Below are 22,732 nucleotides of genomic sequence, written 5' to 3'. Positions count from 1 at the left end.
CTATACCGAAGACGACCAGCAACAGAGCGACATCAGCTGTACAACACACACAAAACGTTGGGAGAGTTTAAAAGCGAGCAGAGTTGAAAAAGTGACGGTTACTTCTTCAGCGGTTTGATTGGGGCACGACTGCACGAGCGCATGGAGGTCGGCCAGTGAGAACTGCGGGAAGAGTTTAAAAGGAAGACAGCTTTACAGAGCAGAGAGTGGTGAGTGCGTGTAATGGTCTGCCAGTGGCAGCGATGGAGGCAGGAACGATAGGGTCTTTTAAGAGACACCTGGATGGATACATGGAGCTTAGAAAAATAGCCTATGAGTAAGCCTAGGTAATTCTAAGTTAAGGACATGTTCGGCACAGCTTTGTAGGTCGAAGGGCCTGTATTGTGCTGTAGGTTTTCTATGTAACTCAGCTGGTCAAGCGACATCTGTGGAAATTAATAACCTCTTTCCTCCCTTCTACCCACACACGTGGACAGTCCTCCAATTCTCCAGGCCTCCAGTCTCCAGGCTCCAAGCCTCATCCATCAGGCTTCAACTTGCAGAGTTCCAGTTACCAGTTGTGCTTTTTAGAATGATACCATTTTAACAAACTCATCCACTGACTCTGGCAGCTCATTCCATATGCTCACCTCCCTCTGCGTGTAAATATACCTATGAACCCAACCCGCAGTTCTGGACTCCTCCTACCACGGAGAAAAGACTGTTGCCATCCACCTTATCTATGTCTTTTTTAATTTTATACTTTTATTTAAGCTTGCCCCCACCATTTCTCTACATTCCAAGAATATAGACCTAGTCTGGCCAACCCTATAACTCAGGCATTGCAGTCCTGAGTTATATATTTCTTCACTAAATATTCTTTGCACTCTCTCCAGTTTAACCAAGACTTTTCCCTAACAGGTTGGCCAAAACTGTACATTGGTGCGACACCACCAATAAGTTACACAACTGCAACATATTGTCCCAACTCCTAGTCTCAGTGTCTTGACTGACAAAGGCCAGCAAGCTAAAAGCTTTCTTCATCCCCTTGTCTACCTATGATGCTAGGTCTCCATGCTCAATTGCACTTTCTAGTGCCCTACAACACAAATCCTATTCTGGTTTAACTTTCCAAATGCTTCACACCACACTTATTTGCTTTGAAATAAAGCCTACTTGGCTTTATTTACATGGCCTACTTTCCAATTTTCACGTGTTACGTACCCGTGACACGTGACAGTGGTACCCTTGTCACGTGACTGGGGTTGAAGTTATACTGGACATGAGGGAATGGTTTTGTGATGGTGGAGTGATGTCATTTTCCTGCCAGGAGAGGTCATGTGACAGGTTTTTCTACAGGGTATAAAAGGAAGACCCACCCTGTCAGGTGGGGCAGTTCGTGGCGGAATTTGCCAGGATGACTTCATGTCACTGCGTGATTTAATGTGATGACGCAGTTTAGTTAAAAATGAAGTTTTATATAATGCCTAAAGTTTAAAAGGTCACTGCCAACGGTTTCTTTGCTGATGGAGAGTGAACAAAAGTTTGGAAGATGGAGATCGAGGAAAATCGATTTTCGACGGTGGATTGAGTTCGACCTTGTTTGATCCTCATTCGGAAGGATTTCGTTGACTATTCTCGTTGTTAATCCCTGGGTTGACCAGAAAGGATTGAGAATAGTGTGGGAAGAAAGGTCAGTACTTTTGAGCCATTATATTTTATAAAATTCTTCGTGGGAAAGTTCGACGCCGGGGAATCGAAGGACATCGACGTGGAAGAGAATTTACATCGCTTTAAAAAGTCTCTCCTTTTAAAAGTACTGTGAGCTTTTGAACTTTTGGCATATCGCTATAAAGAACTGTTTTCTTTCGGCATATCGTTCTAAAGAACTGTTTTTTCCCAATACCGCTTTAAAGACTGTTTGGGACTGCAAAGCTATTAAGAACTGTGAATGTGTCGCACAGCAGCTGTTTTCCGGTTACGTTTGGGTTTGTTTACTTTTGAGGGGGTTTGTTTCAGTGTTTAATAAACGTGTTATTTGTTGTTAAACCCTTGCCTATCTCATCTATATTTATTGTTGCCTGAATACGTAACATTAATTATGGGGGCTACGTCCGGAATTGAATCGTTTGAGTTTAAAATGCTTTTTGAATTTTGAATCGGTGTTTTGGTAACGGGGATTGTTCGATTTTTTTTTGTTTGTTTGACTTGTGGTTGGTATTCGGCAACGATGAATATTGATGAGTTTCTGGATTCGCCAGACGTGGATTTGTTAGCGACGGCGAAAAAAACTGAAGTATCTGAGATTGCTAAGAGATTGCAACTTAAAGGTATTTTGGTGACAACATCAAAAGCTGTAATACAGAGAAAGATCGCATCACATTTTGTGGCTTCCGGTCATTTTGATGAATCGATTTTAGAATCGTTTCCAATAAGTAATCTGGAGATGCAGTTGCAAATCGAACAAATGATGTTAGAGAGGTGTAAAATGGAAGCTGAACAAAAGTAGAGAGATTTTGAATATGCAATGGCGAAATTAAGGTCTGGGAATCAGTCTTCTGATTTTAAAAAACCGTTTGTTGCTAGTCAAGAAATTAAATTGGTCCCTCCATTTAGTGAAACAGAAGTGGAAAGATATTTTCAACATTTTGAAACTATTGCTCGGATGTCAGAGTGGCCGAAAGATAAATGGTCAGTGTTGTTACAGAGTGTGATTAAAGGCAAAGCACAGCAAGTTTACACAGCTTTAACTGCTGCGCAAGCATTAGATTATGATATTGTGAAAACAAATATTCTCAAGGCATACGAATTAGTCCCAGAAGCTTATAGGGAAAGATTCAGGAGTTTGAAAAAGTCTGTGGAAAAGACTTATGTGGAATTTGCCTATGATAAAGCTATGTGTTTTGAGAGATGGGTTTCTTCTAAAAATGTAAATGAGGACTATGAGACATTGAGAAAGCTGATTTTAATGGAGGAATTTAAAAGCATTCCTGTTGAAGTAAGGACCTACTTAAATGAGAGGGATACTGATAAATTGCATGACTGTGCTAGATTAGCTGATGAGTATGTTTTAATCCATAAGAATAAATTTCCTCAGGGTAGAATGTTTAAGAGGGAAAATAATATGGAGACTCCAGGTAAATTAGAAATTAAATCAGAGGTTAATGAGAGAGGTAAGGAGGAAGGAAAACCTGTGAAGGAAAGACAGTTTGGTCTTATTTGTAACTATTGTAAGAAGCCTGGCCATGTAATAGCTAACTGTTTCAAATTGAAAAAGAAAGAGAAGGAAGCAGTTCCAGATGCTTGTGTGCAACATACTGAAGCACCTGTAAAGTTACAGGGTTTGGTAAACACAAATGAGGATTTGTTAGAGTCTGACAAAGTTAGAAAGGGATACGATCATTTTATAACTGAAGGGTTTGTATCCTTGAAAGAAGGATCTACTCTGGTGCCAATAAAAATTCTTAGGGATACTGGAGCTTCTCAATCACTGATGTTAGATAGTGTGTTGAAGTTTAATGAAGAGAGTGATACTGGTGAGGTGAATTACATAAGAGGTGTTGGAAGTGATTTTATGCCTGTACATTTACATGAAGTAAATTTAAAGTCAGGGTTAGTTACAGGATTTGTTAAAGTAGGACTACAGCATAGCTTACCTGTGAAGGGTATTTCTTTATTGTTAGGTAATGACTTGGCAGGTGGACAAGTTTTTCCTGAAGTGCATTTGACAATGGAATCAGAGGAACCAGAGGTGAATTCTAACACAGATTCTTCCTGTGTTGTGACTAGAGCGATGGCTAAAAAAATTGATGTGCAGAATGAGGTTGTTACTCATGACTGTTCAACTCAGGATTCGAGTTTTGAGGATGTGTCAGAGACTTTCTTACCTTCGTTGTTTGAACAAGATTCTGGGAGTAAGTCTGACTATGAAGATTTATCTCTGTCTCGGAAGGAGATGATAGCAGAGCAGAATAGAGATCCTGAGATTGTAAAATTAAGGGAACAAGCTTTAATAGGTAGTGAAATTGAGAAGGTGTCAGTAGGATATTACTTGGAAAAAGGAGTGTTGATGAGGAAGTGGAGGTCGCCTACAATTCCTGCAAGTGAGGAATGGAATGTTGTTTATCAGGTAGTTGTTCCTAAAGTTTATCGGAATGAGATTTTGACTTTAGCTCATAGTGTGCCTTTAGGTGGACATCAAGGGGTAAGGAAAACTGTGGACAAGATTTTAAAACATTTTTACTGGCCTGGTTTAAGAAAAGATGTGGCGATGTTTTGTAAGACGTGCCATACTTGTCAAATTGTGGGTAAACCAAATCAGGTTACACCAGTAGCTCCATTACAACCTATTCCAGCATTCGGTGAACCGTTTTCTAAAGTTATTGTAGATTGTGTTGGTCCATTACCAAAGACAAAAACTGGTTATCAGTATTTGTTGACTATCATGTGTACTTCGTCTAGGTTTCCAGAGGCAGTACCACTTAGGAATATAAAAGCTAAAACTGTGACGAAGGCTCTTATAAAATTCTTTACTTATTTTGGATTGCCTAAGGAAATACAAACTGATCAAGGTAGTAATTTTATGTCTGGATTGTTTCAACAGATAGTTTATAAATTGGGAGCTAAGCAAATCACTTCGTCTGCATACCATCCAGAATCGCAAGGTGCTTTGGAGAGGTTTCATTCTACTCTCAAGAATATGATTAGGACATATTGTGTGGAAAATGAAAGTGACTGGGATGAGAGTATAAGCTTACTTTTATTTGCAGTAAGGGAATCGGTACAGGAATCTTTAGGTTTTAGTCCATTTGAACTTGTGTTTGGGCATAGAGTTAGAGGACCTTTAGCTTTATTGAAGGAACAGTGGATTAGTAAGGAAGTGCATACTAATTTGTTGGACTATGTTTTGAAATTTAAGGACAGGTTACATAAAGCTTGTAGTTTAGCCAAGGAAAATTTAAAGTTGGCTCAGGAGAAAATGAAAACTTGGTATGATAAGGAAGCTAGGATGAGGATGTTTAAGCCTGGAGATAAGGTGTTGGTTCTTTTCCCAGTGCAGACAAATCCTTTACAAGCTAGATTTCATGGACCTTATGAAATTGTGTCTAGAATCAATGATGTGGATTACGTAATAAAAACTCCAGATCGTAGAAGGTCAACACAACTTTGCCACATAAATATGATTAAACCATATTTTGAGAAACAATCTGGTACTGTGACTGTTGTGGTTAGTGAGAATGAGTTTGATTTAACTGGGAACATGATAGATGATTCATCTGACTTTCATTCTAAATCTAACATTGTTTCGGTTAGGTTACCTAATTCGACCATTTTGGAAAATATGGATGAGAAATTAGCACATTTACAGCTAGAGCAGAAACAACAGATGAAGGAATTGATTTTTAAGTATAAGGATTTGTTTCCAGATGTTCCGAGAAGGACTACTATAGCTTCACATGATGTAGATGTTGGAGATGCCAAACCTATTAAACAACATCCATATAGGATGAACATGGAAAAATGTGAACTTGCTGAGAAGGAAATTGAATTAGAGAATGATATTAGAGAAATTGAATTAGAGAATGATATTATTAGACATTCTAACTCGAATTGGAGTTCGCCATGTGTTATGGTGCCAAAACCTGATGGTAGTATTAGGTTTTGTACGGACTATAGGAAGGTGAATGCTGTAACGAAAACAGATGCATATCCAATTCCTAGAGTAGATGATTGTGTAGATAAAGTTGGGAAAGCAAAGTTCCTTACAAAGATTGATTTATTGAAAGGGTATTGGTGTGTTCCATTAACGGACAGAGGTAGAGAGATTTCTGCATTTGTAACTCCATCTGGGTTATATGAGTATAATGTTCTTCCATTTGGGATGAAGAATGCCCCAGGTACTTTCCAGAGGATGATTAATTCTGTGATTCAGGGATTGAAAGATACTGATGCTTATATTGATGATTTAGTGACAGGAAATGATACTTGGGAAGCACACATAATTGCGGTGGAGAAATTGTTTGAAAAGCTTTCAAAAGCTAACTTGACTATTAATTTAGCCAAGAGTGAATTTGGACATGCCACTGTGACTTACCTTGGTTATGTTGTAGGTCAAGGTAAGGTAGCTCCTGTTCAGGCAAAAGTTCAGGCAATTTTAGAGATTCCCACTCCGACGGGGAAAAAAACTCTCAGAAGATTTTTGGGAATGGTAGGATATTATAGAAAATTTTGTAAGAATTTTGCTAATGTTGCCCTTCCATTAACTAATCTTCTGCAGAAGAATGTAAAGTTTGTGTGGACAGTGCCTTGTCAGGAAGCATTTGAAAAATTGAAAACAATGATATGTCAACAACCTGTGCTTAAGGCACCTGACTTTGGAAAACCTTTTTCATTAGCTGTAGATGCTAGTGATGAAGCTGCGGGAGCAGTATTGATGCAAAGGAATGAGGGTGATGAGGTTGATCATCCAGTAGCTTACTTTTCTAAGAAATTTAATAAGCATCAAAGAAACTATTCAACAATAGAGAAAGAATTGTTATCTCTTGTTTTGGCTTTAGAATATTTTGAGGTATATGTTGGTACAACTCAAAAACCACTTATTGTTTACACTGATCATAATCCGTTAGTTTTTCTGAGTAAGATGAAAAACAAAAACAGAAGATTGTTAAATTGGAGTTTGATGTTACAAGAGTACAATATTGTGATAACTCATATTAAAGGTAGAGATAATGTGGTTGCTGATTGTCTATCTCGATGTTGAATGTACAATGTAATATTTTTTTTGTTTGGAGTGGTTTTTTTTTATTGTAACACTCCTACTGTATTATATATTGTGTATGTTATAATTTATACATTTGTTTTTTTTTGTAAGAAATTGTTAAAATTTTTGTTCTTGTCAGACCAAAAATGTTTTTTTGGAGGGAGGTGTTACGTACCCGTGACACGTGACAGTGGTACCCTTGTCACGTGACTGGGGTTGAAGTTATACTGGACATGAGGGAATGGTTTTGTGATGGTGGAGTGATGTCATTTTCCCGCCAGGAGAGGTCATGTGACAGGTTTTTTCTACAGGGTATAAAAGGAAGACCCACCCTGTCAGGTGGGGCAGTTCGTGGCGGAATTTGCCAGGATGACTTCATGTCACTGCGTGATTTAATGTGATGACGCAGTTTAGTTAAAAATGAAGTTTTATATAATGCCTAAAGTTTAAAAGGTCACTGCCAACGGTTTCTTTGCTGATGGAGAGTGAACAAAAGTTTGGAAGATGGAGATCGAGGAAAATCGATTTTCGACGGTGGATTGAGTTCGACCTTGTTTGATCCTCATTCGGAAGGATTTCGTTGACTATTCTCGTTGTTAATCCCTGGGTTGACCAGAAAGGATTGAGAATAGTGTGGGAAGAAAGGTCAGTACTTTTGAGCCATTATATTTTATAAAATTCTTCGTGGGAAAGTTCGACGCCGGGGAATCGAAGGACATCGACGTGGAAGAGAATTTACATCGCTTTAAAAAGTCTCTCCTTTTAAAAGTACTGTGAGCTTTTGAACTTTTGGCATATGGCTATAAAGAACTGTTTTCTTTCGGCATATCGTTCTAAAGAACTGTTTTTTCCCAATACCGCTTTAAAGACTGTTTGGGACTGCAAAGCTATTAAGAACTGTGAATGTGTCGCACAGCAGCTGTTTTCCGGTTACGTTTGGGTTTGTTTACTTTTGAGGGGGTTTGTTTCAGTGTTTAATAAACGTGATATTTGTTGTTAAACCCTTGCCTATCTCATCTATATTTATTGTTGCCTGAATACGTAACACAGGCAACACAGTAGTGCAGTGGTTAGTGTAAAGCTATAACAATGATAGCTGTAAAATCTGGGTTCAACTCCTGCCTCTGCCTGTAAGGAGTTTGTATGTTCTCCCCATGACCACATGGGCTTCTTCCAGCTGCTCCAGTTTTTTCCCCCAGCTACCATGTTGGTGGCAGTAGTGTGGCAACACTTGTAGGCTGCCCAGAACAATCCTCACTGATTTGATTTGCCGTAAGTAAGACTTATTTCGGAATATTGGTAGCTCAGGTTGGCTATTTGGAAGTTTGTTTGAACACTGAGCTTGGCGAAATCTTTGCAGAAGTTTTGGCTCCATTCAAGAAGCCCATCATCAGTGCACAGTTGAGGGTGCTGTCTCCTCAGAATGCCTCTTGGAGGCATTGTCTTTTGAAGAAGTCCTCAGCTGGTTGAATGGTTTCACAGCAACCTTGCACTCAGTGCAATAAGACCAACAAATTGATTGTGGACTTTGGGAAAGGGGAAGTCAAGGGAACACACACACCCATTCTCATCAGCAGTGGAAAGAGTGAGCAGGTTCAAGTTCATGACTATCAATATCTCTGAAGATCTATCCTAGGTACAACATATTGATGCAATTACAAAAAGGCTATATTTCATTAGTAGTTTGAGGAAATTTGATATGTTACCAAAAACTCAAGCAAATTTTTAGATGTGCCGTGGAGAGCATTCTAATTGGTTGCATCACCGTCTAGTTTGGAAGGGCCACCGCACAGAATTGGAAACCTGCACAAATTTACAAACTCAGCCAGCTCTATCATGGACACTGGGATCCCCAGCAGCAAGGACTTCTTCAAAAGACAATGCTTCAAAGAGGTGGTATCCATAATTAAGGACCTGATCAATCAGGCCATGCCCACGTCTCATTGCTACAATCAAGGAGGACGCATAGGAGCCTGAAGACACACACTCAACTTTTAAGGAATAGCTTCTTCCCCTCTGCCATTAGGTTTCAGAATGGACAACGAAACCATGTACACTACCTCACTATATTTTTGGCCTCTTTTTGCACTACTTATTTAATTTAATTATATATATGTATTTCTTATTGTAATTTATAACTTTTAAAATCATGTATTGCATTGTACCGCTGCTGCAAAAAACAAATTTCACAACATTCACTTGTCTCTGATCTCCGAAGCGCGATATATGCTTCATTCATTTTTCTAACCAATGCCTCATCAGCCAGGACTCCTAATAATTTCCAGATTTATCCTTCAAATCATATTATCTATTTATTTATTGTTTGTTTGTTGCTTATACATGCAGTTTGTCTTCCTTTGCACACTGGTTGATTGACAGTCCTTGTGTGCAGTTCATCATTGACTCTCTTTGTTCTACTGTGAATGCCTGCAAGAAATCCAGAATAAGGTAATGTAATCCAGAGAGGTAATGTTGCAGCTGTATAGGATCCTGATCAGACCCCACTTGGAGTACTGTGCTCAGTTCTGGTCGCCTCACTACAGGAAGGATGTGGAAACCATAGAAAGGGTGCACAGGAGATTTACAAGGATGTTGCCTGGATTGGGGAGCACGCCTTATGAGAATAGCTCTAGTGACCTTGGCCTTTTCTCCTTGGAGGATGAGAGGTGACCTGATAGAGGTGAATAAGACGATGAGAGCCATTGATGGTGTGGATAGTTAGAGGCTTTTTCCCAGGGCTGAAATAGCCAACATGAGAGGGCACAGCTTTAAGGTGCTTGGAAGTAGGTACAGAGGAGATGTCGGGGTAAATTTTTTACACAGAGAGTGGTGAGTGCATGGAATGGGCTGCCAAAAACGGTGGTGGTGGCAGATATGATAGGGTCTTTTAAGAGACTCCTGGATAGGAACATGGAGCTTAGAAAAATAGAGGGCTATGGGTAACCCTAGGTAATTTCTAAAGTAAGTATATGTTTGGCACAGCATTGTGGGCCCAACAGCCTGTATTGTGCTGTAGGTTTTCTGTGTTTCCAAGTTTCTGGGGGGAGGGGAAGGCAGTGATAGGTGAAGCCAGGTGAGGGTAAAGGTGGGTGGATAGGAGAGGGTGAAGTGAGAAGCGAGGAGGTGATGGGTGGAAAAGATAAAGGGCTGAAGAAGAAGGAATCTGATAGGAGAGGAGCATTTACTTCCACCATCTTCAACGAAGTTCTACCACCAAATACATCTTTACCCACCCCAATCCCCACATTCTGCTGGCGTCGCTTGCTCCGTGATTCCCTTGTCCATTTGTTCCTGCCCACTGATCTCCCTCCTGGCACTTAACCCTGCAAGAGAAGAAGGGCTACACCTGCCCATTCACCTCTTTCCTCACCTCCATTCAGGACCCTAAACAGTCTTTCCAGGCGAGACAGTACTTCTACTGTATCAGGCGATCGCGATGCAGCTTCCTCTACCTCAGTGAGACCCCAGCGTAAACGGGGGCTGCTTTGTTGAGCACCTTCGCTCTGTCTGTAACAAGTGGACAATTATTTTAATTCCAATCCCCATTCCCATTCATACGTGTTCATCCATGGACCCCTCTACCGCAAGATCCGGCCATTCTCAGGTGTGAATTCTGTCTGGGTAGCTTCCACCCTGATGGCATGAACCTTGACTTATCAAATTTCTGATCATTTATGCCCCTCCCCCCTCTTCTTCCATTCACCATTATGGTTCCCCTCTTAATTTTTCTCTTCTCCTTATCTGCCTATCAACTCCCTCTGGTGCTCCTCTTCCTTCCCTTTCTCCCATGGTTTGCTCTCCTCACTTAACAAATTCCATCTCCTTCAGCCCTTTACCTTTTTCACACATGACCTCTCAGATTATCTCTTCATCTCCCCTCCCTCACCAACCTGGCCCACCTATCACCTTTGAGCTTATACTCCTCCCCCTCTTGGCTCCACCTTCCCCTTCCTTTCCAGTTCTGATGAAAGGGGCTCGGACCAAAACATTGACTCTTTGTTCCTTTCTATAGATGCTGCCTGATCTGCTGATTTCCTCCAGCATTTTGCATGGCTTGCTCTGGATTTTCAGAGTTGCAGAACCTCTTGTGCTTATGATTTATTGACCGACCCACTAGTCCCTCCAGCACTTGAGATGCGTTATTAAAAGCAACGATGACTCAGAAAGACTCTGCCTCTGAACTTGCTGCTGAAAACAGAAATATGATAGATTGTGAATAGAAAAAATGCGGCAAGATAAACGACGCATGATAAGAGAAGCTTAAAAGCTGTGGTGCCTCCATTAGAAAAGTGCCATACTCTTTTCCTTTGCTGAAGTTACAACCGCTTTGAAGCTATTACTTTTGACCACGACAGTAAGTAAAAGGTAAAAAGTACAAACAACATATTATGTAAACTACCTTGCACTTTCAGATGATGATAACGGATAACCTCGAGTTCTAAAACACGCCTGTGCATTTGTTTGTGAATGTTTTACAGATTGTATTTTCAGAAATTAAGAATTGCATTATTAGTAGAAGCTGATTTTTTTTGTGTGTGCCGTGCAGTATTATATTAACAGAGGAGTTTGAACATTTTCCCCATGACTGTGTGGGTTTCCTCCCACAGTTCAAAGATTAGTTGGTTAACTGGTCATTGTAAATTGTCCTGTGATTAGGTCAATTGTTGGGGCAGTGCAGCTTGATGGGGCAGAATGGCTTATACCGTGCTGAATCTCTCAATAAATAAATCCTGTTTCGATCACAAACAAGAGAAAATCTGCAGATGCCAGAAATCCAAGCCACACACACAAAATGCTGGAGGAACTCAGCAGGCCAGACAGCATCTATGGTATAGGGTACAGTCGATGTTTCAGGCTGAGATCCTTTGGCGCCGTCGGAGAAAAAAAAAGATGAGGAGTGGATTTAAAAGTTGGAGTCGAGGGGAGGGAGAAGCACAAGGTGAGAGATGAAACCGGGATGGGGAGGGGTGAAGTAAAGAGCTGGGCGGTTGATTAGTGAAAGAGATACAGGACTGGAGTAGGGGGAAATCTAATAGGAGAGGACAGAAGACCATGAAAGAAAGAAAGGCGAGAGGAGCACCAGAGGAAGGTGATGGGCAGGTAAGCAGATAAGGTGAGAGAGGGGAAAGGGGATGGGGAATGGTGGGGAGGCAATACCAGAAGTTAGAGAAATGGATGTTTATGCCATCAGGTTGGAGGCTAACCAGACGGAATATAAGGTATTGTTCCTCAAACCTGAGTGTGGCCTCATTGTGACAGTAGAGGAGGCCGTGGACTGACATGTCAGAATGGGAATGGGAGGTAGAATTGAAATGTACAGCCACTGGGAGATCCTACTTCTTCTGGCGGACAGAGTGTAGGTGCTTGGCGAAGATGTGCTTGGTGGTGGGATCCCGTTGGAGGTGGCGGACTTTGGTGGGGTGGTAGGTGAGGACAAGAGGAACTTTATCCCTGGCAGGGTGGCGTGAGAGCAGATGTCTGTGAAATGGAAGAGATGCAGTTGAGGGCAGTGTTGACGGTGGAAGATGGGAATCCCCTTTCTTTGAAAAAGGAGGTCATCTCCTCTGTTCTGGAATGAAAAGCCTCATCCTGAGAGCAGATGCAAAGGAGATGGAGGAATTGAGAGAAGGGGTTGGTGTTTTTACAAGTGGAAGAGGTATAGTCTAGGTAGCTGTGAGAGTCCTTGGGTTTATAATAGACATCAGTAGATAATCTGTCTCCAGACATAGAGACAGAGAGATCGAGAAAGGAGAGGGAGGTGTTGGAAATGGACCAACAAAATTTAAGAGCAGGGTGGAAGTTGGAGGCAAAGTTGATGAAGTTGACGAGCACCACGTAGGTGCAGGGAGCAGCACAATGCAGTTGTCAATGCAGTGTAGGAAAAGAGGGGTACGGACACCAGAGTAAGCTTGGAACATAGACTGTTCGACGCAGCCAACAAAAAGGCAGGCGCCCATGGCTACACCTTTTGTTTGAAGGAAGTGGGAAGAGACAAAGGAGAAATCATTGAGAGTGAGGACTAGATCCACTAGACAGAGTAGAGTGGTGGTGGAGGGGAACTGGTTGGGTCTGGTGTCCAGAAAGAAATGGAGAGCTTTGAGGCCTTCCTGGTTGGGGATGGAAGTGTACAGGGACTGGACCTCCATAGTGAAAATAAAATGATGGGGGCCAGGGAACGTGAAATCATTGAAAAGATCCAGAGAATGTGAAGTGTAATTGAAATCCTGTTTCAATCTCACAATCTTCTTCTACTTATTCTATGACTAACCCTGTCAAACTTTGCACCATTCTAATCAATTTAAATTGGTATATTGGTTTATTATTGTTAATGCTGCATGCAATAGGTACACTGAGAAACATGTTTTACATATTATCCAAACAGCAGGACTAGCAAGTGTCTTATACTGCGCATTAAGTGGTAAGGAAATGCTTTAACAGTCCTGATGAAGAGCTGATGCACCATCAATAATTCTCTGAGACGTGAGGCGAGATATCGGCTTTTATTGGCTGGAAGAAAGAACAAGCAGCAATTGACCACCACACTAGATCCTGGAGACTGAGGCCGGGGCTGTGTCTCCAATTGCCTTTATACTGGGGTCTGTGGGAGGAGCCACGGTCAGTGTCAGCGGGGGGGCGTGTCCAGACAGGTATATGTAGTTCACCACAAGAGTCTCAGCTGAAACATTGACTCTTTATTCCCCTCCATGGATGTTACCTGACCTGATGAGTTCTTTCAGCAATTTGTGTGCGTTACTCTGGATTTTCAGCATCTGCCGAAACCCTTGCATTTATGTTGCGAGGGCCACTTTACAGGAGATGGTCACTTAATGTCCTCCTTCACTCAGGGTCTTTTTTTTGTGTGAGACTCTGTATTTTACAGTTATCATAATTATATGTACAATGTCTGCCTTGTGCTGTGTGTGACTATTGGTAATGTGAGTTGAATCTTGGCCCCGGAGTAATGCTGTTTTGTTTGACTGTATTCATGGGTATTCATGTGTAGTTAAACTACAATTAAACTTGAACTTGTTTGTATCGCGATAATTTCATTGCAGGCCAGTTAGCATAATCAAACACTAGAACGTAGAGCCCTGATTGTCTGTGGAAAGAGAAAATGAGTTCTAGTTTCAGGCTCAAACCAAGGGACAGTTTTCGTGTCTCACCAAGTCCACATGACCACATATACAACATTGTCATGGCACACTGAGGTAATTAATCAGCAGCAATACTTGTTATACTTCAGTGATACTTTCTGGCAAAGTTATCCCATCCTCTCCTCTCAGCAATAGTTATACTTAGGCACGCAGTGGCCACTTTATTAGGGGCAAACAATAAAAGTAAGCAAAATACATTTAGAACAAAATTCAGTCCTCAGACACGGAGCCCAGACCAGACAGAGCAGGCCCACTGCCTCAGCCTTAGTTCAGCAAAGAACAGCAGGAAGCAGAACTGGCCCATTCTTTCCTGCAGTCCTGACACCCTGCCTTATCAATCATCTGGCCTGGCGTTTAAATCCTCCAAACATCGATTCATTGCTCTCTCAAAGACTGGGACCTGTTGCATTGATACACTTTGGGCCTAGACCCCACCCACCCGCCATACGTCAGCCCGTGCCCAATATTTCCCAATTAGTCCGATGCTTAAATTGATCAAATCTCGCTATTGGTTTAGGTGTAAGGGCTCTGAATCTCCTCCACTCTGCTTGCTTCAACTCTGACTCTGTCTCAAATATGCCTTGACCTTGCTCCTGCACACACACACTTCGACCCTCCACTCAGCCTTGCTTCCTCATTGTTTGCAGTGACCGTATACCATGAATATTTACAGAAAATGTGTTATTAATAAAATATTTAATTGTATTTCTTACTTTGAAAGCCACCATGAAGTTGTTGCTTGACTTCAGCAGCACCATCTTAAACTGGATTAGATATTTGTATTAAAGAGCAGGTGTATAGGTGTACCTAACAAAGTGACCTCTGAGGTAGTTTTTCGATTAAGCTCAAATTTACAGTTTCCTTATCTTTGTGGTTTAACCATATCACCATAAATTCAACACAGTCTTCAACATATGGCCTGCCTTACAATAACTGTCTTATGTTTTAATGTTACAGGTTGTATAATTCAGATGTTCCCCATTCTCACCTTGAGAGGATGAAATGACCAAACAGTATAGGATATCTGTGGTGAACTACATATACCTGTCTGGACACGCCCCCTGCTGACTGCTCCTGTGGCTCCTCCCACAGACCCCTGTATAAAGGCGATTGAGGTCTGAGCCCGGCCTCTCAGTCTCCAGGATGTAGTATGGTGGTCACTCACTGCTCGTTCCTTCTTCCAGTCAATAAAAGCCGATATCTCACTTTTACGTCTCAGAGTGAGTTACTGATGGTGCATCAATATCCCAAACCAGAAAATGTCACAGTGGGAATCTCAAGTCTTTATGGTGGAAGATATGCATTGCTGATCAGGATTTGTTGCTATGGGGCATACAAAGTCAGAGCTTTCCATTTCACCACTCCTTGTTACTTTGGTATTTGCAATACAAAGTCTTGCTCCTTGAACTCATAAAAAGAACCTGTTGCTCACTATCCCTGTGGTAACTTGTCATCCTTGAAACATCAGCTGAGCCCATGAACCAGAAAGGTGACCTAGTTGTGTAGCTGAGTTCTGCTTCCAAATTAAATTTGTGTGTTGTATGTCATTCAAATTCAGCTACAACTGGGAGTGTACTCCATACAGTGAGTAGAGTTAAGGTGGTGACAAGAAAACACACAACTACATGTAAAATGTTTTTTGTTACCTATATACTATTATGCTTACCAACATTTCTAATTATTTCTACAACAGGATCGGTGTGATCAGCTATTTTCAAGATGGATAGTCCTGGATGGAAAAGCAGATTGCAGATTGCATGTGCTCTTAGCATTTTCATCATGCTGCCTTGTCCAGTCACACAAGGGGCTAAGATATTGGTTGTACCCGTGGATGGAAGTCATTGGATCAATATGGAGATTCTAATAGAAAAACTAAAAGAACACGGACACAATATCACAGTGCTTTCTTACTCATCAACTTTGTATGTAAAAGAAAGACCAGATCTCTTTGAATTCATAAGGACTAAACAAGAGAAAGATATTGAACAATTTGGAGTTATGAAGCAGCTTGAATATCTTGTGCAAAATTCATTGGAAAACTTCCAGAATGGTTGGACAACATGGGGCAAAATTAAGTTGCTGTTAACTTATAATCTTTTCAAGTATCATTTACATAGATTTTTTCAGGATGAAACCAGGGCAATATTTGAAAACAAAAGCTTGTTAAACCGACTTAAGAATGCAGATTTTGAGATATTGCTTACAGATCCAGTTTTTGTTGCTGGTCCAATGCTTGCTTATTATTTAAAAGTCCCATTGGTGTATAATGTTCGATGGCTTCCTTTTGGAGAAGCTCATTCTCATTTTGCTCCATCGCCACTTTCTTACATCCCAAATCCAGGCTCACACTTTACAGATAAAATGAATTTTCTCCAGAGAACAGAAAACATTGTGCAGTATCTTATTCAGCTAGTCATCTCAGAATTATTTATATACCCAATATATAAAGAAATCTGTCATCAACATCTGGGACCAGACACAGACATCCAAACGCTTCTCTTGAGGGCTGATTTGTTGCTAATGAGAATGGATTTTGTGTTTGAATTCCCAAGACCCACCATGCCAAATATTGTCTACATTGGAGGCTTCCAGTGTAAACCAGCCCGACCACTAGCGGCAGAGTTTGAAGAGTTTGTTCAAAGCTCAGGAAAGCATGGACTTATTGTGATGTCGTTAGGATCTGTTATACATTCCTTGCCAAAGCAGATTACAATGGAAATAGCTGAGGCATTTGCTCAAGTACCCCAGAAGGTGATTTGGAGATATGATGGAGAAACCCCTCCCAATGTAGGTAATAATACACTACTGATAAAATGGATCCCTCAGAACGACCTTCTGGGACACCCCAACACACGAGTCTTCATTTCTCATGGTGGTACCAATGGTATTTATGAGGCCATCTATCACGGGGTGCCAGTGATTGGCATGCCTCTAATTTTGGACCAGTTTGACAATATAGTCCGACTTGAATCCCGAGGCGCAGCAAAGATGCTTAATGTTGCAACCGTGCATTCAACAGATCTATTGCAGGCACTTAATGAGGTGATAAATGGCACATTTTACCGGGACAACATGAAGAAACTCTCTGCCCTCCATCGGGACCAGCCAGAGTCACCAATGGAGCGAGCCATTTTCTGGATTGAGTATGTTGCCCGACACAAAGGAGCAGGCCATTTGCGCTCTGAATCCTACCGACTGCCCTGGTACGTTTACTACTGTGTTGATGTGATGGTCTTTCTGTTGTCCATGTTACTCATGGTCACAGTGCTGATGGTTGTAGCACTGAAGAAACTTTGTCGTATTGCATGTGGAGGAAAACAAAAGACTGAGTGAGGTTACACTATCTTGTGTTGGGATATGGTGCTTTATGTTGTTTAGAATTAATTGATTTTTTTTTCTGAAGTTATTCCATGGAACATTCTTTCCAGATTTCATGAATTTAGCAAAGGCTACTCTGAGAATAAATCATTAGCAATAGACACATTATAATATAGACTTTGTGCTTTTATATACACAAAAGAATTGAAACTACCTGATCCGCATTTCACAGGGAAAACAGGGGATGTAAAAGTGTAAAGTGACTAGAGGTATAAGGGAAAACAAACTAATTCAGCTGACCTATGAATAAAGAAATATTCTTTTGAAATGTATTTGATTTTAATGATTCTTCATGTCGGTCAAATTATTTTTATCACTCATGAATCCTAGTGAAATTTTGGTCTAAAAATTATGCAAGAAATGTCAAAGTTCAGTGTCAAGTGTATCTTTGATGCTGATTGAAATACAGAATAAGTAGTTTTCAATGTGCAGGAAAAATGTATTTACGCATATCGTCTGCAGACAAGTGGGCAGCAATATCAAGCGATCTGAAGAGGAATGGTCTGAAGGTTCCCCAAACCTGTTGAGTCACTCAGATTCCATCAATGTATTGCATGCATTAACCTTAACATGTTTGCTCAACAACAATCTATCAATGTTCATCAACCAATTATCCCTCTAGACCAGGGGTTCCCAACCTTTTTGATGTTGTGAAACAATACCTTTAAACAGGGGGTCTGCGGAGCCCAGTTTGGAACCCAGCTCAAGACTAAGTAGCTTAAGTAACTTGAGTGGAAGGAGTTGCAAATATCCTAAACTTGTAACATGCAAAATGCCTACACTGGTATACCCCTCCCCCAATTTACATTCATTTGTATCTATACATCATTGTGATGTCAAGATTCAATTGAACACAGGCCTAGGTGATGCAAATTGTCCTTCTGTTTTATCCTATCACTCCTTAACTGTGGTTATATTTGCTCTAAGATGTGATGCCCCAAAATGTAGTCTGTCTAGAGCTTTTGCTTTGTTGGCCTGACATCTAATCTATTTTTATCATTTAATTATTTAGTGCTTTGTGTACAATCCCACAATAATTAGCATTTATATACACAGTAGCCACTCTATTAGGTATATCCTGCAATATTCCCTGCAATTTGTAATGACCAGTGTGCGCAAAAATCTTGTGCTGTGCAATTTTTTCTCAGTGACAACAACTTGTGTGCACGGAATAATTTCTTCAATAAAAAATATTAATAAGCCTATTCTAAGATATGCAGACAAATAATCATAAAGGCCATGTTGTCAACACCATCTGCAGCAGAAACCGCAAAAAGGAGTGTGATTGTGTGCGATCATGAAATATGCTTACAATCCTAACGATGTAGAGGGTGACAACCTTTTGTCTGCAGTTTAAGTTGCTTTGTCTGTTAGTAGCACACCGTACAGGTAACTTTGACCTCCTGTATCTAGTAAGTTGGTCATTGAATGCATGTTTGTGGTCTGCTGCTGCTGTAGCCCAAGGTTTGATGTGTATGCATTCGAGACACACCTCTGCACACCACTGTTTTACTGCATAGTTATTTGAAATACCGTCACCTTCCTGTCAGCTTGAACCACTCTAGCCTTTCTCCGCTGACATTTCTCATTAACGAGATGTTTTCACCCACAAGACTGCCATTCACTGGTGTTTTTTTTTAAATTTCTCACAGCATTCTCTATAAAATCTAGAAACTGTTGTGCATGAAAACCCAAAGGGATGAGCAGTTTCTGAGATACTCGAACCACCCCATCTGGCATCATGGATAGTTTTCATGATGGATCGTACTGGATGCAAATACAGATTATAAGTATTCTTAGTATCATTTTCATCACATGTCCAGTTACCCAAGGGTCTGAAATATTGGTTATACCTGTGGATGGAAGTCATTGGATTAATATGGAGTTTCCAACAGGAAAACGGAAACAACATGGAAGCATTATCACAATGCTTGGTTACCCTTCATCTTGGCTAATGTAAGAATGTTTTGATCCCTATCAGGACCTCCTCACTCTTTCTTCCTACGTCATTGGTACTGATGTGTACCATGACATCTGGCTACTCACCCTCCCATTTCAAAATGCTGGGTATGCGATCAGAGACATCCCTGACCCTAGCACCCGGGAGGCAACAAATCATCCGGGAGTCTCTGTCGCGACCATAGAATCTCCTGTCTGTACCTCTAACTAGTTTCAGGGAGGTAGTTACGCCAAAGGAGGGGCGCACAGGTAATTGGGTTACCGTCAGGTGAGGGAAGGGGAAAGGGCAGGCAGAGCAGGGCTCCCCTGTGGCCATTCCCCTCAGCAACAAGTATACCAATTTGGATACTGTTGGGGGGGATGACTTACCTGGGACAAGCTGTGGCAGCCGGATCTCTGGCACTGAGTCTGGTTCTGCAGTGCAGAAGGGAAGGGGGAAGAAGAGGAGAGTGGTAGTGATATAGGACTCAATAGTTAGAGGTACAGACAGGAGATTCTATGGTCGTGACAGAGGCTCCCAGATGATTTGTTGCCTCCTGGGTGCTAGGGTCAGGGATATCTCAGTGTTGTTCAAATTCAAGAAAAACATGATAAACTTGTAAGGAATAAGGTGATGAAAAGATTTGTGGAACTGTCATTGAAGAGGTTGAATAATAGTTAGACACAATGGCATCATAATATCTTCCAAAAGTTAATGATGAATTTTTAATATAAATGTCATCAATGGCATCAAGATTTTAATATAGCAGTGTTTCAAAACAAAACACAGTTAAAACAATTTGAAAGTGCACACTTTGATTTCATACTTACAGATTCCTTTGACAAGGTTCAAAGTAAATTTTATTATCTGAGTACATATACTGTATGTCACCATATACAACCTACGGGCATACTCAATAAATCTATAGAATAATAACTATAACAGAATCGATACAACACCCAACTAGGGTGTTCAACCAGGGTGCAGAATACAAGAAACAGTGCAAACACAGAAAGAAGAAATAATATTAATAAATAAATGAGCAATAAATATTGAAAACATGAGATGAAGAGTCCTTGAAAGTGAATTTATAGGTTGTGGGAACATTTCAACGATGGGACAACTGAAGCTGAACCATTTGGTTCAAGAGCTTGATGGTTCGAGGATAGTAAATCTCCTGAACCAGGTAGTGAAAGTCCTGAGGCTCTTGAAACCTTCTTCCTGATGGCAGCAGTGAGAAGAGACCACGCCCTAGATGTTGGGGCTTTCCTGTTGCAACGTTTTGTGCAAATACGTTGCATGGTTGGGAGGAACTGGGTCAATATCAACTAATCTTTGTAGGATTTTCTGTTGAAGGGTACTGGTGTTTCCATACCAGGGTGTGATGCAGCCAGTCAATATACTCTCTACTGTGCATCTACAAAAGTTTTTTTAAAGTTTTAGATGTCATGCTGAATCCCCACAAACTCCTAAGAGCATAGAGGTGCTGTTGTGCTTTCTTAATGTGATGGGCCCAGGACAGATCCTCTGAAATAATAACACCTAGGAATTAAAAGTTGCTAACCCTCTCTAGCTCTAATCCTCTGATGAGACTTGACTCCTGGACTTCTGGTTTTCTTCTTCGGAAGTCCATAATCAATTTCTTGGTCTTGCTAACATTGTGTAGGAGATTTCTTTGCTCATTCTCCAAATCTGTCTAAGTCCTTCTGTAGCCTCTCTACTTCCTCAAAGCTAATTGTCCCTCTACATATCTTTGTATTACCTGCAAACTTTGCAACAAAGCCATCAATTCCATCATCAAAATCATTGACATGTAATGTAAAAAGAATTGGTCCCATTACAGACCACTGTGGAACACCACTAGTCACTGACAGCAAACTAGAAAAGGCTCTCTGTTTCCCACTCTTTGCTTCCTGCTAATCAGCCACTGTTTTATCCATGCTAGAATCATTTCTATAATACGACGGTGCTATCAGCAGCAGGTGCAGGCCACAGCGATGAGGATTCTCGCAGGTAGGTGACACTTGTTTAAAACGATAGTTTCACCTCCATTCAAGGCCCCTTCCAGATGAAGCAACGCTTCACCTGCAAGTCTGTTGGGATTAACGACTATATCCGGTGCTCCCTGTGCGGTCTCCTCTATATCAATGAGACCCAATGTAGATTGGGGAACCACTTTGTTGAGAACTTTTGCTTCATCTGCAACAAGCAGGATTTGCTGATGACCAACTATCTTAATTCAGATTCCCATTCCCATTTGTACATGTCTGTCCGTGGGCCACCTCTACTGCAAGAACAGGCCATTTTCCAGTTGGAGGAGCAACACCTCATATTCTGTTTGGGTAGATTCCATGAACATCGATTTCTTCCTTCTCTCCCTACTCTTTTTCTGTTCCCTGTTCTAGCTACTCTCTTACCCCTTCTGTTCTCCCTCTAGTTTCCCTCCTCCTTCATCTTCTACCATGGTCTACTGTCCTCTGTTATTGGAACACTTCTTCTTCAGCCTTTTAACTCTTCAACCTATCACTGTTCTACCTTCATCCCACCTTCCTTAGCCTCAACTTCTCATTCTGTCTTTTAGCCCCTTCTTTTCCAGTCCTGATAACGAGTCTTGCCAGAAACATTGACTCTTTATTCCCCTTCACAGATGCTATCTGACGTGAGTGTTACTTAGCTCTATCAGTCCATTATTATTCAAATGCAAAATTGCCATGGTGAAAATAACATAATAAAAGATTGATCCTCCAAGTTCCTAAATTATGGCCTGGAATAATGGGCCGCGACTTTCATCAACAGTACAAGGTGTAGTCAAAACATAATTGGTTGAGAAAATTAGCTCATGCACACTTCAAAAGCAAAACCTTGCTTAACCAGTTTGAAAATGTGAAGCTGGACTATATAAGCCTGCTTTTGGAGCCCGTTGAAGTTCACATTTCACAGACCTCATTTGCATTCTACGAGAAACAGACTGAACTTCAAGCACGTCACACACTTGCATTTGAGGCACCAGAATGATTTAACTCATGACTGCTCGCTGCAGCTTTTTTCTCAGGAATGACAACCATTTATTCAAAATTTTCAAAGTAAATTTATTACCTAGTTAGTTACTATATATAACCTTGAGATTCATTCTCAAATTCAGATTCAAATTCATTTATTAATTGCATGTATATCGAAACATATGGTGAGATGTGTTGTTTGCACTGACAACCAACAGAACCTAAGGCTGTGCTGGGGGCAGCCCGCAAGTGTTGCCACTGATGCACCATCAATAACTCTCGGGAACGTGAGGTGAGGTAGGCTTTTATTAGCTGGAAGAGAGCACTATCAGCAGCAAGAGACCATCACACAACATCCTGGAGACTGAGGGAGGAGCAGTGCATCCAATCGCCTTTATACAGGGGTCTGTGGGAGGAGCCACAGGATCAGTTAGCAGGGCGGGCATGTCCAGACAGGCATATGTAGTTCACCACAGCCACACATTCCAGTGCCAACTTAACACGCTCACAAAGCTCAGCAGAA

At 41.1% G+C, this 22,732-nt stretch overlaps 1 pseudogene; it reads left to right on the top strand.

Annotated features, from left to right (window-relative positions):
• On the top strand, positions 1-17,539 carry LOC140718933 (UDP-glucuronosyltransferase 2C1 pseudogene; annotated as a pseudogene).
• The last annotated feature ends 5,193 nt before the right edge of the window (positions 17,540-22,732 follow it).

The sequence above is a fragment of the Hemitrygon akajei genome, chromosome 30 (genome assembly GCF_048418815.1).
Source record: "Hemitrygon akajei chromosome 30, sHemAka1.3, whole genome shotgun sequence".
Taxonomy (NCBI): Eukaryota; Metazoa; Chordata; class Chondrichthyes; order Myliobatiformes; family Dasyatidae; genus Hemitrygon; species Hemitrygon akajei.
Note: the sequence above shows the minus strand (reverse complement) of the source record. Positions and strands in the feature narration are given on the sequence as shown.